Genomic DNA, 21859 nt, shown 5'->3' with positions numbered 1-21859 from the left:
ATAAATGTCGCACTGTCCAGCCATAAAAGCCCAAAATGACATTACTTCCACTGGAATTACCATAAACTCACAAGTATTCCTGGAATGAAACCATCAGGCGGTTGGATATTTTTCTTGTGACTTCTGAGTGTTAACAGTGTAGTAGCCTAAAAACGAAAAAAGGATTTCGGCACACCTAAAATAGTTCCCTGAAAAACTCAACACAGGGGTCATTATAGTCCCTGGGGGTCATCAAAATGAACACAGACCATAAACACAGAAAAAGAATACAGGTCAGGCAGACAACTCATAATTAATAGGGAACACCTTCCAAGACATATGGAATATAAGAAATCATTTCCCTGCTGCACAGCCACTACAAAATAAGTTTCAATAGCTTTCACAATGTGACCTGCTGTATAATTTTTCTCCGGCGAGGGATTCTGAGACCGATCTGTGAGCGCCATGTTGTAGAGCAGGAGGAGCTGAGTAAATTGATATATAATTTTAATGGGAAAAATAATTTGTATCATTTGTATTAAATTTATTTTAGGTTTCCAGGAGTCCAGTGGGTGGTTCCACTCCCCAAGTAAGACCGCCCACTGGACTCCTTAGTCTAAAACTAAAAAAGAGACAAGTTGTACTAAATATTTTCCCATAAAACTACAGTGGGGAAAATAAGAATTTGATACTCGGCCAATTTCGCAAGTTTCCCCACCTACAGAGAATGGAGAGGTCTGTAATTTTTATCGTAGGTACACTATACCTGTGAGAGGCAGAATGTAAAAATAAAAAACAGAAAATCACATTATGATTTTTAAATAATTATATTGTATTTTATTGCATGAAATAAGTATGTGACCACCTACCAACCAGCAAGAAGTCTGGCTCACACAGACCTGTTAGTTTTCTTTAAGAAGCCCTCCTCTTCTGCACTCATTACTTGTATTAATTGCACCTGTTTGACCTCGTTACCTGTATAAAAGACACCTGTCGACACACACAGTCACTCTCCAACCTCTCCACCATGGCCAAGACCAAACAGCTGTCTAAGGACACCAGGGACAAAATTGTACACCTATACAAGGCCGGGATGAGCTAGAGGACAATAAGAAAGCAGCTTGGTGATAAGAAAACAACTGTAGGCACAATTATTAGAAAATGGGAGAAACATAAGATGACTGTCAATCTTCTTCGGTCTGGGGCTCCATGCAAGAATCTCTCTTCGAGGGGTAAGGATGATTCTGAGAAAGGTCAGGAATCAGCCCAGAACTACTCAGGAGGACCAGGTCAGTAGCCTGAATAGAGCTGGGCTCACAGTCTCAAACATTACTGTTAGTAACACACTACCACTACGCTGTCATAAATTAAAATCCTGCAGGGAACGCTAAGTAGGGGACTCAACACCAGCACATGTCCAGGCATGTTTGAAGTTCGCCAATGACCATCTGGATGATCCAGAGGAGGCATGGGATAAGGTCATGTCGTCAGATGAGACCAAAATAGAACTTTTTGGTACTGACTCCGCTCACTGTGTTTGGAGGAAGAAGAAGGATAAGTACAACCCCAAGAACACCATCTCAACCATGACGGTGATGCATAGCGGGGGAAGCATCATAATTTGGGGGTGCTTTTCTGCAAAGAGGGCAGGACAACTGCATCTTATTGAAGGGAGGATGGATGGGGTCATGTATTGCAAGATTTTGGCTAATAACCTCCTTCACTTAGGGCATTGAAGTTGGGTCGTGGCTGGGTCTTCCAGCATGACAATGACCCGAAAGACACAGCTAGAGCAACTAAGGAGGCGGCACCGTAAGAAGCATTTCATGGTCCTGGAGTGGCCTAGCCAGTCTCCAGATCTGAACCCAATAGAAAATCTTTGGAGGGAGCTGAAACTCAATGTTGCCCAGTGACCGCTACAAAAGACTTGGAGAAGATCTGTATGGAGGAGGGGGCCAAAATCCCTGCTGCAGTGTGTGCAAACCTGGTCAAGAACTACAGGAAACGTCTGACCTCTGTAATTGCAAACAAAGGGTTCTGTACCAAATATTAGGTTTATTTCTCTATTGTATCATATACTTATTTCATGCAATTATAATGCTAATTAATTACGGTATGTAAAATCATACAATGTGATTTTCTGGATTTCTTTAAGATTTTACCTCTCACAGGTGAATCTTACCTATGATAAAAATTACAGACCTCTCCATCCTTTGAAGGTGGGAAAACTTGAAAATCAGCAGAGTATCAAATACTTATTTCCCCCACTGTATATATCAATCTGCCCTTCTCCTGCTCTACAACATGATGCCCACGGATCAGACAGCATTTTTATCGTAACAGATTCCCTTGACTGAGAAAAATTATAAAGCAAGTCAACGAGTAACATTGAATATCTCCCAAGATATCTGGAAGATAAGAAATAATTTCCATGCTGTACAGTCACTTAAAAAAAATTAGTGTCAACCATTTTCACACTTTCCATCAAGTAACTGACCTGCTGTATTTTTTTTCTCAGGTGAGGGAACCTGTGTCCGATCTGTGAGCACCATGTTGTAGAGCAGGAAGAGCTCAGGAAATGGATATATAATGTTGTAGGAAAAATATTTAGTAAAACTTGTGATTTGGTTTTCCCATAAAACTATACAGTGGGGCAAAAAAGTATTTAGTCATTCAGCAATAGTGCAAGTTCCACCACTTAAAAAGATGAGAGGCGTCTGTAATTTACATCATAGTTAGACCTCAACTATGGGAGACAAACTGAGAAAAAAAAATCCAGAAAATCACATTTTCTGTTTTTTTTAATCATTTTATTTGCATATTATGGTGGAAAATAAGTATTTGGTCAGAAAAAAAAATTCATCTCAATACTGTAATATATCCTTTGTTGGCAATGACAGAGGTCAAACGTTTTCTGTAAGTCTTCACAAGGTTGCCACACACTGTTGTTGGTATGTTGGCCCATTCCTCCATGCAGATCTCCTCTAGAGCAGTGATGTTTTTGGCTTTTCGCTTGGCAACACGGACTTTCAACTCCCTCCAAAGGTTTTCTATAGGGTTGAGATCTGGAGACTGGCTAGGCCACTCCAGGACCTTGAAATGCTTCTTACGAAGCCACTCCTTCGTTGCCCTGGCAGTGTGCTTTGGATCATTGTCATGTTGAAAGACCCAGCCACGTTTCATCTTCAAAGCCCTTGCTGATGGAAGGAGGTTTGCACTCAAAATCTCACGATACATGGCCCCATTCATTCTTTCATGTACCCGGATCAGTCGTCCTGGCCCCTTTGCAGAGAAACAGCCCCAAAGCATGATGTTTCCACCACCATGCTTTACAGTAGGTATGGTGTTGGATGGATGCAACTCAGTATTCTTTTTCCTCCAAACACGACAAGTTGTGTTTCTACCAAACAGTTCCAGTTTGGTTTCATCAGACCATAGGACATTCTCCCAAAACTCCTCTGGATCATCCAAATGCTCTCTAGCAAACTTCAGAAGATGATACATATTTGTATCATCTTCTATTGGCTACTGACTTATTGAGTGTATATAGTCCAACCGAGCAACATCTAGTCCTAGTGCGAATGTAAGTAAATTCTGATATATCAGCGTAAGGAAGGAAGGAAAAGGCCAAAACATGCAGTCTGTGGTCTACACACACTATCTGATCTTGTGCTGCACTGGCCAAAATATTGTATTCTCCGACTGTGCAGGAAATCGTTAAAAGGCTTTGTGGGAGAGTAAAAAGCAATATGGGTACAAATGGCTGAAGAGAAAACTCACATCTTGGAAAGTATTGTTCTTTGCACTCAGATTACTTCCTTTACTCTTTAGTCATATTGTAGTAGGAAACTTTATGATCCTGTAGTTGTCTGCCAAGCTCCTTGTCTTGAAAGCGACAAATCCCTCAGGTGTGTCCAGTCTCTCCGCTCCCTGAGGAGTCTCCTAGTAGGCTCTTTTCTCTTTGAAGACCTGTTTAATAAGGTCAAGATAGCAAAAGGTGACATTCCTGAGAATGCTTTTTCTGCAGCTGGAACCTCCACCCTCACGGATGCTAGAAGTGCCATAGCAGATCCATACTACCCTGGTGATAAAGCCGCAGCTGAAGAAAGATGGCACAACCCAGTTAGGAGGTCAGAGAGAACCATATAAATGTCATACCCATGGCTACCAGAAAGTCTTCACCTCTCAAATGCAACCTGGTAATGTAAAGGTGGGCAGAATACCACAAAGAATACCTCAGTCCACTGCCACAGACGCTTGGCCGATACAGTCCACTGGCACAGACGCTTGGCCAATACAGTCCACTGGCACACAGACGCTTGGCTATTACAGTCCACTGGCACAGACGCTTGGCCGATACAGTCTACTGGCACAGACACTTGGCTGTTATTACTATTTCCTGTTGCTTATTTAATATTAACATTCCGCAGTGTTGTACAGAGATTGTCACCATTGGCATCACATCATAACTTACAGTATTGCAACATGCAAACATTGGTGGGCACATTATAGGCTTGGTTCAGTTTTAATCTCTAGCTACACTTGCAAGCGGGGGTGATGGACCTTCAGCCCACATAACAGAAGCAGTGGAAGTGGTCCGCAACCACTTAGCTAGGAAACACATAGACTTTGCCTTTTCAATGATGCATGCTGCCAGGCTCCAGTACTCTTAAAAGATCACTGCCACAGACAGAATAGCCTACATACATACAGACACATGACCAGAGACCGCCCTTTGCTTTCATGTTCAAAATATTCAGCATCAATAACTAAAAATACCGCCTTCTGTAAATCAACAAGATTAGAAAGACATGGATGCTCACTTCCAAAATCAGCACCACTCGTCTACTGGATGAGTGTGATACTGCATCTCGGCAACATTAAAGGGAACCTGTCACCCCCAAAATCGAAGATGAGCTAAGCCCACCAGCATCAGGGGCTTATCTACAGCATTCTGGAGTGCTGTAGATAAGCCCCCGATGTATCCTGAAAGATGAGAAAAAGAGGTCAGATTATACTCACCCAGGGGCGGTCCCGCTGCGGTCCGGTCCGATGTGCGTCACGGTCCGGTCCGGGGCCTCCCATCTTCATAGGATGACTTCCTCTTCTTGTTTTCACGCTGCGACTCCGGCATACTATGTCTGCCCTGCTGAGGGCAGAGCAAAGTACTGCAGTGCGCAGGCACTGGGAAAGGTCAGAGAGGTCCGGTGTCTGCGCACTGCAGTACTTTGCTCTGCCCTCAGCAGGGCAGACAAAGTACGCCTGCGCCGGAGCCGCAGCGTGAATACAAGAAGAGGACGTCATCCTATGAAGATGGGAGGCCCCGGACCGGACCGCAACACCCATTGGACCGGACCGCAGCGGGAACGCCCCTGGGTGAGTATAAGGGTTCACATTGCGTCCTGGCAGTCCGTCTAACGGACTACGTTACACCGGGGTATAAACGCGGTGTAACGTAGTCCGTTACGGCTGCCATTGACTGCAATGTCGGACGCATCGCTAGCGCACGCCCACATACAGATACAAACATCTGGAAAATATTAACTTATAGACAAGTTACGATGTTGGGATTCTCAACCTGGACAGCCAGTAAACAAGTCAGTCTACATGTTGGCCGCCTTCAGCCGCACTGTCTACAAGTCCAATATAACCTCCATTCGTATCCTCCAATTCCCAAATGTCCTAACAAGGGCCTCTGGTGACAACAGCCTGCACCCTCCAACGTGCCAGAATGTGAAATCTAAGTATTTCTTGTCTTCAGCACATTCCTCGGATAGTCCTCAGGGACTATAGTAGGAACCTGGCAGGAATCATTCATGCAACATTACTCAGAATGGCAGATCCAACTAACCGTTTCGTCCCCCGCGCAGCTCCTACATCTGCAGAGTGTAAATGTGGAAGAGACCCTGCCCGGAAATTCTCCAAATTAGTTCCTGATCCCAATAATTCCTTAAGGAGTCATTTTCTGGTGAGGAGAAGTCAATATGCTCTGCTCACATCTAGAGAGACTCCAACTCTTCTATTCCGGCTGCGCAGTGACAAGATTATGACCAAGCGCCCCTTCATCCCCAGAGCTACAGTTTTTTGAGCAGGGAATCTCATGCCTTTATGCTTGAGTTCCCCTTTAAGTAAAGCACTCTGACAATTGCTATTGGTGGTACATTTTTTGAGTATGTCTATGATGCCAGAGCAAGCACGAGAGCTGTGGTGTGTTCCCCCAGAGGACTTCTTTAACTAACGAGACAATGAGGCTGGAGTCACACATGGCGTAAGACAATACGCCACGTATTATACATCCGTACTACGGCCGTAATACGGAGAAATGTTCCCAAAATATTGATCCGTAGTCAGGGTGTTTCAGCGTATTTTGCGCATGGCATCCTCCGTATGTAATCCGTATGGCATCCGTACTGCGAGATTTTCGCGCAGGCTTGCAAAACCGACATCTAATGGATTTATGTGCTCAAATGTTAGGGAAAACATATATACAGTATATATATATATATATATTTGTCATTGAGACACATATATATATTCTGTATTTAGATTTCATTCAGCGCGATATCTGTTAACAGCCGGTAATTCAATTGCCGGCTTTTCATTTCTCCTGCACAAACCCGACAGGATATGAGACATGATTACATACAGTAAACCATCTCATATCCCCCTTTTTTTTTGCATATTCCACACTACTAACGTTAGTAGTGTGTATGTGCAAAATTTCAGCGCTGTAGCTGCTGAAATAAAGGGTTAAATGGCGGAAAAAATTGGCGTGGGCTCCCGCGCAATTTTCTCCGCCAGAGCGGTAAAGCCAGTGACTGAGGGCAGATATTAATAGCCTAGAGAGGGTCCATGGTTATTGGCCCCCCCTGGCTACAAACATCTGCCCCCAGCCACCCCAGAAAAGGCACATCTGGAAGATGCGCCTATTCTGGCACTTGGCCACTCTCTTCCCACTCCCTGTAGCGGTGGGATATGGGGTAATGAAGGGTTAATGCCACCTTGCTATTGTAAGGTGACATTAAGCCAGATTAATAATGGAGAGGCGTCAATTATGACACCTATCCATTATTAATCCAATTGTTGGAAAGTGTTAAAAAACACACACACACGATTAAAAAGGATTTTAATGAAATAAACACAGCGGTTGTTGTAATAATTTATTGTTCTCGCAATCCATTTCCAGGCCCTCGCTTGGCAAAATAATAAACACACAAGATACATACCTTCTGATGTCAGATCACGTCCCACGAAGTAATCCATCTGAAGGGGTTAACTAATATTACAGGCAGGAGCCCTGCTAAATGCAGCTGTGCTCCGTGCCTGTAATCCCCGGGTGCTGAAAGGAAAGCAGTGATCTGTACTTACATTGAGTCGCGGTGAGGCGCCCTCTAGTGGATGTTCTCATGAACTGCAGCCTGGGAACTTTTTCCCACGCTCCAGGTCATATGAGGACATCCACCAGGGGGCGCATCAACGCGACTGAAGGAAATGTAGGTCAATGACCTACATTTCATTCATTCGCCGGGGATTACAGGTACGAGCGAGTGGTTTATCGCAGCTCGTGCCTGTAATATTAGTTAACCCCTTCAGATGGATTACTTCGTGGGACGAGACGGTTCACCAGAAGGTATGTATCTTGTGCGTTTATTATTTTGCCAAGCGAGGGTGTTCCTGATGGATTGCGAGAACAATAAATTATTACAACAACCGCTGTGTTTATTTCATTAAACTACTTTTAAATCATGTGTGTGTGTGTTTTTTAACCCTTTCATACAATTGGATTAATAATGGATAGGTGTCATAATTGACGCCTCTCCATTATTAATCTGGCTTAATGTCACCTTACAATAGCAAGGTGGCATTAACCCTTCATTACCCCATATCCCACCGCTACAGGGAGTGGGAAGAGAGTGGCCAAGTGCCAGAATAGGCGCATCTTCCAGATGTGCCTTTTCTGGGGTGGCTGGGGGCAGATGTTTGTAGCCACGGGGGGGGGCAATAACCATGGACCCTCTCCTGGCTATTAATATCTGCCCTCAGTCACTGGCTTTACCATTCTGGCGGAGAAAATTGCGCGGGAGCCCACGCCAATTTTTTCCGCCATTTAACCCTTTATTTCAGCAGCTACAGCGCTGAAATTTTGCACATACACACTACTAACATTAGTAGTGTGGAATATGCAAAAAAAAAAGGGGATATGAGATGGTTTACTGTATGTAATCATGTCTCATATCATGTCGGGTTTGTGAAGGAGAAATGAAAAGCCGGCAATTGAATTACCGACTTTTCACTAACACCGCTGCGTATTTCTCGCAAGTCACACTGCTGGTCCGTGTGGAATCCGTATTTTTCTCGCCCCCATAGACTTTCATTGGCGTATTATTTGCGCAATACGCTGACAAACGCAGCATGCTGCGATTTTGTACGGCCGTAGAAAGCCGTATAATACTGAACCGTAATATACGGCTAATAGGAGCAGCCCCATTGAGAAGCATTGTGCCGTATGTAATGCGAGTTTTACGTACGTAGTTTTTGCGCTCTTACGTACGTAAAACACGCATGTGTGACCCCAGCCTAAGAGATAGAGATTAAATTAAGCATTACACAGATTATTGCCAGCCCCGAAGCTTGAAATATAATTACCACACGAATATAAATACACGTTACAGCTAATTTAATCAGAAACCAATTAATAAGATGGTACACAGGTCTGTAATATTCAGAAGACTACCTGGGATGTCATCAGAAACCACACAGATCATGGCCGCAGACCCTCTCCTATGGCAGAACTGAACATAATCTATGCAGCTGCTGTCATTTTAAATCGCTTAACTAGCAATTCCCTATCAGTTCATTATAGCGCCCCCAGTGGACACAGGCTGAAATTACAATATTCAAAAGTTGGAGAAGTACTTTACAAATGAGATTTCTCCTCAGTGAACTTCATATAAAGTTTCCAATATGTCTATATGGTGTCACTAAATCAGAAGTAGGGAACTGGTGCGGCCTCCTGTATAGGAAGAATCGTAATAGTTCTGATAAGTATTAATCTGTAACATAAAGTAACTGCAATAACGGATCGCAACACACACATCATGCCGCGATCCAAAGAAATTCTAAAACATATGAGCTACAAAGTACCGTATATACAGTGGGGCAAAAAAGTATTTAGTCAGTCAGCAATAGTGCAAGTTCCACCACTTAAAAAGATGAGAGGCGTCTGTAATTTACATCATAGGTAGACCTCAACTATGGGAGACAAACTGAGAAATAAAAATCCAGAAAATCACATTGTCTGTTTTTTTATCATTTTATTTGCATATTATGGTGGAAAATAAGTATTTGGTCAGAAACAAAATTTCATCTCAATACTTTGTAATATATCCTTTGTTGGCAATGACAGAGGTCAAACGTTTTCTGTAAGTCTTCACAAGGTTGCCACACACTGTTGTTGGTATGTTGGCCCATTCCTCCATGCAGATCTCCTCTAGAGCAGTGATGTTTTTGGCTTTTCGCTTGGCAACACGGACTTTCAACTCCCTCCAAAGGTTTTCTATAGGGTTGAGATCTGGAGACTGGCTAGGCCACTCCAGGACCTTGAAATGCTTCTTACGAAGCCACTCCTTCGTTGCCCTGGCAGTGTGCTTTGGATCATTGTCATGTTGAAAGACCCAGCCACGTTTCATCTTCAATGCCCTTGCTGATGGAAGGAGGTTTGCACTCAAAATCTCACGATACATGGCCCCATTCATTCTTTCATGTACCCGGATCAGTCGTCCTGGCCCCTTTGCAGAGAAACAGCCCCAAAGCATGATGTTTCCACCACCATGCTTTACAGTAGGTATGGTGTTTGATGGATGCAACTCAGTATTCTTTTTCCTCCAAACACGACAAGTTGTGTTTCTACCAAACAGTTCCAGTTTGGTTTCATCAGACCATAGGACATTCTCCCAAAACTCCTCTGGATCATCCAAATGCTCTCTAGCAAACTTCAGACGGGCCCGGACATGTACTGGCTTAAGCAGTGGGACACGTCTGGCACTGCAGGATCTGAGTCCATGGTGGCGTAGCGTGTTACTTATGGTAGGCCTTGTTACATTGGTCCCAGCTCTCTGCAGTTCATTCACTAGGTCCCCCCGCATGGTTCTGGGATTTTTGCTCACCGTTCTTGTGATCATTCTGACCCCACGGGGTGGGATTTTGCGTGGAGCCCCAGATCGAGGGAGATTATCAGTGGTCTTGAATGTCTTCCATTTTCTAATTATTGCTCCCACTGTTGATTTCTTCACTCCAAGCTGGTTGGCTATTGCAGATTCAGTCTTCCCAGCCTGGTGCAGGGCTACAATTTTGTTTCTGGTGTCCTTTGACAGCTCTTTGGTCTTCACCATAGTGGAGTTTGGAGTCAGACTGTTTGAGGGTGTGCACAGGTGTCTTTTTATACTGATAACAAGTTTAAACAGGTGCCATTACTACAGGTAATGAGTGGAGGAAAGAGGAGACTCTTAAAGAAGAAGTTACAGGTCTGTGAGAGCCAGAAATCTTGATTGTTTGTTTCTGACCAAATACTTATTTTCCACCATAATATGCAAATAAAATGATAAAAAAACAGACAATGTGATTTTCTGGATTTTTTATTCTCAGTTTGTGTCCCATAGTTGAGGTCTAACTATGATGTAAATTACAGACGCCTCTCATCTTTTTAAGTGGTGGAACTTGCACTATTGCTGACTGACTAAATACTTTTTTGCCCCACTGTACTTGTGTGTAAGCTGAGTTTTTCAGCACATTTTTTTGTACTGAAAACGCCCCCCTCGGCTTATACTCGAGTCATTGTCCCAGAGGATGGAGGGCGAGCAGCGGAGCAGCGGGTCACAGGAGGCAGGAGCCGGTTGCTGCGGCTAACTACTGTGTTGGCAATGAATATTCATTTTTCTTATATCGTGCACAGTGTCAACTGCAGCAGCCAGCTTCCTGCAGCTGCCGGGCAGTCACATGTGACCGCTACTTAAGAGAAATTAATATTTACGTCTCTCCACTCCCATAGGCATGGAGAGAGGTGATTACTCATTCCCGTAAGTAGTGGAGTCATGTGACCGAATGGAGGCTGCAGATGACACTGTGCGTGCTACTTAATAGCAATGAATACTCACTGCCCTCCACGCACATAGTCCCGGCGTGGAGAACAGTGAGTATTCTGGCAGCTGTTCTCTGCTTGTAAGCAGTGCATGATGTCCCTGTCATGCACTGCTTACAAGTATAAAGCAGCTGCTGGCATCGGAACAAGACGCTGCGAGGAAGAGCCGAGAAGGTAAGTGTAATGGCTTTTTTTTTTATGATTATTTGATGGGAGCCATGCATACAAGAATAGGGATGAGGGGCCATGCGTACCAGAATAGGGATGAGGAACCATGCAGTCAAGGATGGGGATGAGGGGGCCATGCATACCAGGATAGCGATGAGTGGACCATGCATACCAGGATAGGGATGAGGAGCCATGCATACCAGGATAGGGATGAGGGGGGCATGCATATCAGGATAGGGATGAGGGTGCCATGCATACCAGGATAGGGATGAGGAGGCCGTGCATATCAGGATAGGGATGTGGGGGCCATGCATATCAGGATAGGGATGTGGAGGCCATGCATATCAGGATAGGGATGTGGGGGCCATGTATATCAGGATAGGGATGAGTGAACATTGCATACCCGGCTTATACTCGAGTCAATAAGTTTTCACAGTTTTTCGTGGCAAAATTAGGTTCCTCAGCTTATATTCAGGTTTTATTATACTCGAGTATATACAGTAACTAGCTGTACTACCCGGCTTCGCCCGGGTTAATGACTGCTGTTAGCAAAATAGAATGTGTTAACAAAAATGTATTCTGCACACAAAAACCACAAAACAAATAGATAGAAATGTAATTATTAAAAGGCAAAAACTAAGCTAATAGAAGAATTTCACAACATATATTAGCTTTGTTATACTGAGAATGTCTTTGTTGCCTATATTAACCAATCAGAGCTCAGGTTAATTAACTGTAGCAAAATAGAAGCTGAGCTGTGATTGGTTGCTATTGGCAGCCTGATAAATCCCCAGCCTACAGGAAGCCCTCCCCCCTGGCAGTATATATTAGCTCACACATACACATAATAGACAGGTCATGTGACTGACAGCTGCCGTATTTCCTATATGGTACAGTTGTTGCTCTTGTAGTTTGTCTGCTTATTAATCAGATTTTTATTTTTGAAGGACAATACCAGACTTGTGTGTGTTTTAGGGCGAGTTTCATGTGTCAAGTTGTGTGTGTTGAGTTGCGTGTGGCGACATGCATGTAGCGACTTTTGTGAGATGAGTTTTGTGTGGCGACATGCGTGTAGCAACATTTTGTGTGTCGAGTTGCATGTGACAGGTTAGTGTAGCAAGTTGTGTGCAGCAAGATTTGTGCATGGCGAGTTTTGCGCGTGGCGAGTTTTATGTGTGGTGCGTTTTGAGTATGTGCAAGTTTTGTGTGAGGCAACTTTTGCATGTGGTGCAACTTTTGTACATGTGGCAATTTTTCTGTGTGTGCAAGTTTTGCATGAGGTGAGTTTTCCATGAGGTGAGTTTTGCACGTGTGGCGAGTTTTGCGTGAGCCTAGTTTTGCATATGGCGAGTTTTGCATGTAGCGAGTTTTGCGCGTGGCGAGTTTTGAGTGGTGACTTTTGTGTTTCGACTTTTATGTGGGGAGGTTGGTGTGTGTGTGGTGAAATGTGCGCTGAGGGTCGTATATGTGTTCAAGCACGTGGTAGTGTGTGGCGCATTTTGTGTTTGTGTTCATATCCCCATGTGTGGTGAGTATCCCATGTCGGGGCCCCACCTTAGCAACTGTACAGTATATAATCTTTGGCGCCATCGCTCTCATTCTTTAAGTCCTCATTGTTCACATCTGGCAGCTGTCAATTTTCCTCCAACACTTTTCCCTTCACTTTTTCCCCCATTATGTAGATAGGGGCAAAATTGTTTGGTGAATTGGAACGCGCGGGGTTAAAATTTCACCTCACAACATAGCCTATGACGCTCTCGGGGTCCAGACGTGTGCTGTGCAAAATTTTGTGGCTGTAGCTGCGACGGTGCAGATGCCAATCCCGGACATACACACATACATACATACACACATTCAGCTTTATATATTAGATTGAGATGTATCAGTCTGAGAAAGGTTATAAAGCCATTTCTCAAGCTTTGGGACTCCAGCCAACCACAGTGAGAGCCATTATCCACAAATGGCGAAAACATGGAACACTAGTGAACCTTCCCAGGAGTGGCCAGCTGACCAAAATTACCCTAATAGCGCAGCAACAACTCATCCAAGAGGTCACAAAAGACCCCTCAACAACATCCAAAGAACTGCAGGTCTCACTTTCCTCATGACTCCACCAACAAGAGACTGGGCAAGAATGGCCTGCACGGCAGAGTTCCAAGACAAAAACCACTCCTAAGCAATTAGAACATAAAGGCTTGTCTTAGTTTTGCCATAAAACATCTTGATGATCCCCAAGACTATTGGAGAATTCTCTATGGAGTGATGAGACAAAAGTTCAACTTTTTGGAAGGTGTGTGTCCCAGTACATCTGGCGTAGAAGTAACGCAGCATTTCAGAAAAAGAACATCACACCAACAGTAAAATATGGTGGTGGTAATGTGATTTTCTGAGGCTGTTTTGCTGTGTAGCACCCGCATCTCTGCTTGCAGTCCCTCTCTCCCTGCAGAGTCACCAGCGTACTCACCACCAAGGCTCACGTCCTGCTCCTTCCGGGTCTGCTGCTGCCCGGGGTGCGTACACTCTTAGCAGGTCTCGGGGCACTGTGCTTAGGGCGCACGTGCATGCACCCCTCCTCTTTCTTAAAGGGGCTGCGCACTTTCCTCTAAAGTATCCCCAGCCAATAACTGGAGGTCAGTTGCTATTTAAAACGCATCCTCTAACATGAAGGAGCCTGTGCAATGTTGTTTGTTCCTAATATGGTTGTCAATTCTCAGGTCCCAGTACTTGTGTCCTAGCCTTCTGAACCCGCAAGTGCCCACCTCAAAGGCAGCCAAGCCAGCTGCACCCACCAGTGCTCATCTCTCTGTCAGGCTGTCCTGTCTGCACCTGCGGCTCCTGTCATGTTCTCTGCCTACCTGCATCTGTTGGACATTCCCCCGAGGCCATCCCAGCTACCTGTTCCTAGGGGTCAGCTGCCATCTACCCAAAGTCTGTCCTGGAGTAGCACCTGAATCACCTCCCTTGTCTCTCCACGGACCGCGGTGTTGTTAGCTGCTGCGTGTCCGTGGTCAGATTGGGTGAAGCTTCTAGTCACGCTCCTCAAGGTCTTCCTTGGGCTTTAGCACAGTGGTTCCAGCACCCAGCCCGTTACACGATGCTTGAGGACCTTGAAGACTTGCTGTGGTAAATGGAACCATGAATACTGCTGTCTACCAAAAAATCCTGACTGAGAATGTCCAGCCATTTGTTCATGACCTCAAGCTGAAGTACACTTGGGTTATGCAGCAGGACAATGATCCAAAGCACTCCAGCAAGTCCACCTCTGAATGGCTTAAGGAAAACAAAATTATGACTTTGAAGGGGCCTAGTCAAAGTCCTGACCTTAATCCAATTGAGATGCTGTGGCATGACCTTAAAAAGGTGGTTCTGGCTCTGAAACACTCCAATGTGGCTGAATTACAACAATTCTGCAAAGGTGAATTTGGAGATACGGGAGTCAGCAGGTGCTCTAGTCCGGTTGTTGAAACCTGATGGACCAGGAATCATCCCACCGAACGCCTGCTCTCCTTTTAATGTGGCACACTACCCAGACAACACAGGGTGGGAGTAACACAGTTTGGCAGTACTTTATTGATCCACAAAACAGGCAAATAACACATACAACAGTCCCAGCAAAATACCCCAAGATGGTGCGCATTACAGAGTCTCACCCTTCTGCTGACTCTCCGGGATAAAAGCAACTTCAGAGTTACAGGGTTACCCCACCGGTGACACGCACAAAGAGGATGTAACAACAAGCTTAGGAAGCTGACGGCCCATTGAGGTACAAGGCCAGGTGACCAGAGGGTCACAACCTGGCTTCTCCGAACACCTCCATGGAGCCAGGTGACTGGCGGGTCGCAATCCTGGCTTTCCCATAAGTATCCATAGGGCTCAAGTCAGGAGAGGGGGTTGATGAGATTAACTTGCATTGTTTGATTATTTAATCATATAATCATACTTTTTCCTCCTCTGTTTTGAAGCCACAGGACCCACACAACAGTCATTCAACATATTAAGCAAACATCCATTGTTCAATGACCCTGCATCACTGTCTTACAAAGATAGCAGACAATAAGCTCTAGGAGCTGATATAAGAGGTAAACATCAGCCATTTAAAAATACTAAAAATCAACGTTAAGACTCATATGACAACAGTGTATGGTTCTTGACCAACTGAAGAATAAACGCATAAATTCAAAAGTCAACATAGAGATAACAGTCTATGCCTCGTGCATTACTGAATTTACATCTAGATAATTAAGATTAAATGCTATGTTGTCATAATGAGTGGGCCAAAATTCCTCTAGAGCATTGTAAAAGACTCATTGCCAGGTATCTCAAAGGCTTGATTGCAGTTGTTGCTGTTAAGGGTGGCCCAACCAGTTATTAGGTTTAGGGGGAAATCACTTTCACACAGAGCCCTGTAGGTTTGGATTTTTTTCCCTTAACACAAGAAGACCTTAATTTATAACCTGCATTTTCTGATTACTTGTGTTATCTTTGTCTAATATGTCAATAGGTTTGGTGACATACATGCACACATACTATATGTTGGTATTGCTGGAAGTTGTCTTTCTTCACAGTACACACCAATCTTTACCCGAGACAAGCAATTTTAGATGTAACAATCCCCATACGGTATCAGTAAACCCCCTGTCATATATGCGCCACATTACATAATAACTCAGCAGTACAAATGGGAATTACTCTGCAATTTGCTCTGTGGAAAAAGTTTTCAATGGCAATGTTATGGCTGACATGTACGGTAACATAGATCTCATAGTCCCTGCACCTATACAGCTCAATGCTAAAAGTGCTTCCATATCCAGCGCTGAGCAGCTGCATTCACACGTTGCTTTTTTGGTCACAATTATAGAAAAAAAAATTTTTGGAACAATTTTTGAAAAAGTGCAAGAAAAGAAAAAATGCAATGCCTAATGTGCTCAGCTAACTGAAAGCATAAATCATGGAGCCCAAACTTTTTTTTGGTTTAGAACACAACTGCCAGTGCAGGAAACAGTTAAATTGATTTGCCTCCAGGTTGTTACAGTGTAATCACATTCCAAACACAAACATTCTAGAATGTTACAAAACAAACAGAAGACAAATGTAACCAGAAAGCAGGGGAAGGGGGCACTTACCAGCAGACTGCCAGCTCCTCAAGACTGTGGGGGGCTCCAGATAATGGCCCCCCTTCTGCCTCAATTCTCTGCAGTTTTTGCTCAGTTCTGAAGCCAAACTGCCTGCAGCTAATCTGTTGGGTGAAACTTTTCATATTCCAGCCTCCAAATGAGGAGTCAGGGTGGGGAGGGGGGAATGGAGCTCCTGTTTGGCTATTGTGCAAACCCAATGGCATGGGATTTTGGGGGGGGTTGGAACTCCCAGGTGGGGGGCAGGTAGCAATCCTGGCAAGAAGGGGTTACTGCAGTGCCTAGCTGGAGGGGGAGAGGAGCCTACCTTGTCCAGGCTGGAGCTCTGCTCCCTGCAGATGGAGGTCACAGGGCATTCTGCATGGTGGATCCTCATCTGCTGGTGAAGTTCTGAGCAGGGATGGCTCACATTTGGTCTCCAGGGCTGGGGCCTTGCAGAGCAGGGGAAGGGGGAGGTCAGGAAGCTGTTGTGACAGATAGTAATAGGCAGACTTGAATGCAATGTGTTTTTGCTGGGGAAGCTGTATGGCGATAGTATGCAGCAACCAGGAAGGGACTGGGCTCTTAAAGGTGCAGCCCTGCAATAATAATCAGTATGTATGAATCACATGCATTACCTGCAGAGGAGAGAACACACAACAGTGACTCCCCTGCGAAAGCTGCCTACAGAATGGGATATTCCCAAAGTAACTCTGCAATTTACCTTTTATTAAAAATGTATGTTCCGGCTTGTTGCCTAGATTACTGGCAACCCCTGGGGCTTTAACCCCTTAGTGACAGAGCCAATTTGGTACTTAATGACCGAGCCAATTTTTACAATTCTGACCACTGTCACTTTATGAGGTCATAACTCGGGAACGCTTCAACAGATCCTGCTGATTCTGAGATTGTTTTCTCGTGACATATGTTAGTGGTAACATTTCTTCGATATTACTTGCGTTTATTTATTAAAAAAATGGAAATATGGCGAAAATTTTGAAAATTTTGCAATTTTCAAAATTTGAATTTTTATTCCCTTACATCAGAGAGATATGTCACACAAAATGGTCAATAAATAACATTTCCCATATGTCTACTTTACATCAGCACAATTTTGGGGAAAAAAAAAAAAATATTAGGGAGTTATAAGGGTTAAAATTTGACCAGCAATTTCTTATTTTTACAGCAAAATTTACTAAACCATTTTTTTTAGGGACCACCTCACATTTGAAGTCAGTTTGAGGGGTCTATATGGCTGAAAATACCCAAAAGTGACACCATTCTAAGAACTGCACCCCTCAAGGTGCGCAAAACCACATTCAAGAAGTTTATTAACCCTTCAGGTGGTTCACAGCAGCAGAAGCAATGTGGAAGGAAAAAATGAACATTTTACTTTTTTTCACAAACATTTTACTTCAGAACCAATTTTTTTTATTTTCATAAGTGTAAAAAAATAAAATGAACCACATAATTTGTTGAGCAATTTGTCCGGAGAATGTCGATACATCATATGTGGGGGGGGACCACTTTTTGGGTCCACAGCAGAGCTCCGAAGGGAAAGAGCGCCATTTGACTTTTTCAACACAGAATTCCCTGGAATTGAGATCGAACACCATGTCGCGTTTGGAGAGCCGCTGATGCGCCTAAACAGTGGAAACCCCCCAAAAGTGACCCCATTTTGGAAACTAGACCCCCTAAGGAACTTATCTAGGTGTGTGGTCAACACTTTGAACCCCCAAGTGCTTCACACAAGTTTATAACGTAGAGCCGAAAAAATTAAAAATCTTTTTTTTTTCACAAGAATGATCTTTTCACCCCCAATTTTTTATTTTCCCAAGGGTAGCAAGAGAAATTGGTTCCCAAAAGTTGTTGTGCAATTTGTCCTGAGTATGTCGATACCCCATATGTGGGGGTAAACCTCTGTTTGGGTGCACAGTAGAGCTCAGAAGGGAAGGAGCGCCATTTGGCTTTTTCAACATAGAATTCCCTGGAATTGAGATCGGACACCATGTCGCGTTTGGAGAGGCGCTGATGTGCCTAAACAGTGGAAACCCCCCACAAGTGACACCATTTTGGAAACTAGACCCCCTAAGGAACTTATCTAGGCATGTGGTCAACACTTTGAACCCCCAAGTGCTTCACACAAGTTTATAACGTAGAGCCGAAAAAATTAAAAATAATTTTTTTTTCACAAGAATGATCTTTTCACCAACCATTTTTTTATTTTCCCAAGGGTAGCAAGAGAAATTGGTTCCCAAAAGTTGTTGTGCAATTTGTTCTGAGTATGTCGATACCCCGTATGTGGGGGTAAACCTCTGTTTGGGCGCACTGCGGAGCTTGGAAGGGAAGGAGCGCCGTTTGACTTTTTAATCTCTTAATTGTGAGAGCCGACGCCATTTTGGGTTTGTAGATGTGCCTAACAGCAGAAACCCCCCACAACTGACCCTGTTTTGGAAACTACACCCCTCAAAGAATTTAATCAGGGGTATATTGAGCAATTTGAACCCACATGTACGACACAGAGTTTGATAACATTAGGTCGGCATACTGAAAAAATTCATTTTTTTCCACGAGAATCTTGTTTTAGACCTGAATGTCTCACTTTTTCAGAAATAACATCAAAAAGTGGACCCCACAATTCGTTACCCACTTTATTATGAGTGCAGCGATATCCCATATGTAGTCAAAAAGTTCTGTTTGGACAAATGGCAGGGCTTGGACAGAAAGGGGCACAATGTGACAAATTTGGCTTTATTTGAAATTGAAGATCCAGGACCCATTCAAAGCTTCTAGAGACATTGAGCAAAAAAGAAAATCCTTCCAGGAATTATTACTCACAGAGGGAGGCATGCTCCTAAAACACATTGGCTGACTATAAAATTGGTCTTGCTAACAAAACAGTTGTCCCGCATTTGCATATATTGTAGCAGGAAGAATAAACTGTACTGGAATGAAGGGCAAAATGTGGAGGAAAATGCAGCCAACTAAGTGGCAAAGCGGAGTTTGTTCCAAAGATGAAAGAACACCATCAGGGCTAGAATGGCAGACACTTTCAGAGACTGGTCGTACAACGTCCTTTTAGCTCCATCAATCCCTATATGGGGACAAATGTGCCAATAGACGTGGTACACCATAGCAAGCTCCCACCCGCCAAGGTCAGAACCGCTATATGCACAAAACAACCAGTTCTCTATAGAAAGTATTGTCTGGTACCAGAGGTTCGGCAAGAACCATAAAGTAAAGCCCATAGTGTATAAGTACGGAACTTCCTAATTTTTTTAGAAATCCTACAATAAAATGATCATGCCCGTATCATCAACATAAATATAAGTAATATAAATGGAAGCCAAAGTTTTGTGTAGCAAGACAGTCATAAAAAATGGTCAAAAATAGATAAATGGTCAAAAATGTTTGTGAGTAATCAAGTCCTAGAATTCATTTTCAGATGATCTCACTTTTCAAGATCATTTCTGGGGTCCACATTCTAACGCTTATTGACATGGGTACGTGGACGAGAATTTGTTGGAATAGTAGTTTGGCATGGGATTGATCAAGTTCTAGAATTGTCAGATGACCTGACTTTGCAAGAACATTTGTGGGGTCCACACTCTAGAGTGTACAGACGTGGGTACGTGGATGAGAATTTGTTGGGATAGTAGTTTGGTATGGGATTGATCAAGTTCTAGAATTTTCAGATGACCTGACTTTGCAAGAACATTTGTGGGGTCCACACTCTAGAGCGTACAGACGTGGGTACGTGGATGAGAATTTGTTGGGATAGTAGTTTGGTATGGGATTGATCAAGTTCTGGAATTAATTATGAAATGGGGTAAAATGGGATCTACTAATTAAAATAATATTTATCAATTGTTCCAAATTGTACTACTTGGGCCACTAAGCAGAAAATAAAAATTATTGAAAAAAACAAACAAACTAATAATTGTAGGTGGTGTGGTAGGTCTCAAAACAGGGGGAGATACAAAGGCCTGGTTGGGATGGGCATGTGGGGCAATAGAATCGGGAATCACTCCGTCTGCCATGCTTTCTGCAAACTCTGCACCTTTTTTGAGGATACCTTTGGGTGGGAGTGACAGGGACAGGGTGAGGAAAATGGCGTTCTGAAAGTCTCCGGGAATCCTCAGAGTCGAAGGATTCCCCCGGTGCCATGGACTCAAATATGAGGCTCTCTACAACTTTTTCCTGAAAGTGCAGGAACGTAAGTGGTCCTTGTGATTTTTTATATAGGACAAAACTGTTATATGTGGCAGTTTGGATTAGATAGATTGCCACCTTTTTATACCATGCCCTGGTCTTCCTCTTGACCAGGTATGGTTGCAGAACCTGGTCTGACAAGTCTACGCCACCCATGTGTTTGTTGTAGTCTGTGACGCAGACAGGTTTTTCTTTGTCCCTGGTGGCACCCCTCTCTCTGACCGTCACAGTGGTGTCCGTATGCAGTGTGGAAAGCATGTAGACATCCTTCCTGTCTTTCCACTTCACTGCAAGAAGTTGGTCGCTTGCAAGTGAGAATGACGCCCCCCTCTCCAAGCGTCTGGACACCAACTGTGACGGAAGCCCCACTCTATTTTTCCTCACTGTCCCACAGGCCCCTGTATTTGCAGCATGGAGGGATTTGTATAGGGGGATGCTCGTGTAATAGTTGTCCGTATACACGTGGTACCCTTGATTGAGAAAGGGCGTCATTAGCTCCCAGACAATTTTGCCTGGGATACCAATTGTCTGGGGGCAGTTTGGGGGGTTTATTTGGCGGTCCCTACCTTCATAAATTAAAAAGGTGGACGTGTACCCTGATGAGCTCTCGCATGCTTTGTATAATTTTATGCCGTATTTGGCTCTCTTGGAGGGAATAAATTGGCGGAATGACAGACGGCCCTTGTAGCTCATCAAGGACTCGTCGACTGCCACATTTTGCTCTGGGGTATAGGAATTTAGAAAGGAAGTTTTTAGGAGGGAAATTAGGGGTCTTAATTTATTTAGCCGATTGTAGTTGGGGTCAGTTCTTGGGAGGGCTTGGGAATTGTCACTAAAGTGGAGGAATCTCATCAGGGCTTCGTAACGGACTCGGGTCATGACTGCTGCAAATACAGGGGTGCTGTGGACAGCTTTTGTTGCCCAGTAAGAGCGGAGAGTGGTTTTTTTTACTATACCCATATTCAGGGTGAGGCCTAAGAATTTTTTTATTTCGGGGACATTTGTGGGGATCCAGGAACGGGAATGAAAGGCATTGGGTTTTTTGGAAATATACTGGCGGTCATATAGGTTGGTTTGGTGGACGATTAATTGCAGGACTTCGGGGCTAATGAAAATTTCAAAAAAATCAATGGGGGTAAAATTGGCGACATTTACTTTTATTCCAGGGACTGCAGAAAAAGGGTGAATTTGAGGGGAAAATGAGGTGTCATTATACCACAGCGGTGGGGGGACTGCGGTACTTGGTCCTGCC

The 21859-nt window shown here is 44.0% G+C and overlaps 1 protein-coding gene across 5 annotated transcripts in view; it reads right to left on the bottom strand.

Moving 5' to 3' along the window:
• The window catches only part of LOC143769773 (death-associated protein kinase 2-like), a 98454-nt gene extending 81356 nt beyond the window's left edge, over positions 1-17098 (bottom strand). For 2 of the 5 annotated variants that reach the window (XM_077258635.1, XM_077258668.1), the window contains exon 1: positions 16408-16552. The gene's annotated coding sequence lies outside the window, so the exon portion shown is untranslated. Of the gene's footprint in view, positions 1-16407; positions 16553-16723 lie in introns of those variants that run through there. The other 3 variants (XM_077258660.1, XM_077258626.1, XM_077258654.1) reach the window with 3 other exon arrangements.
• Between the last annotated feature and the right edge of the window lie 4761 nt (positions 17099-21859).

This window comes from Ranitomeya variabilis, chromosome 1 (genome assembly GCF_051348905.1).
Source record: "Ranitomeya variabilis isolate aRanVar5 chromosome 1, aRanVar5.hap1, whole genome shotgun sequence".
Classification (NCBI taxonomy): Eukaryota; Metazoa; Chordata; class Amphibia; order Anura; family Dendrobatidae; genus Ranitomeya; species Ranitomeya variabilis.
The sequence above is the reverse complement of the archived record's forward strand: the minus strand, read 5'-3'. Positions and strand labels throughout refer to the sequence as shown.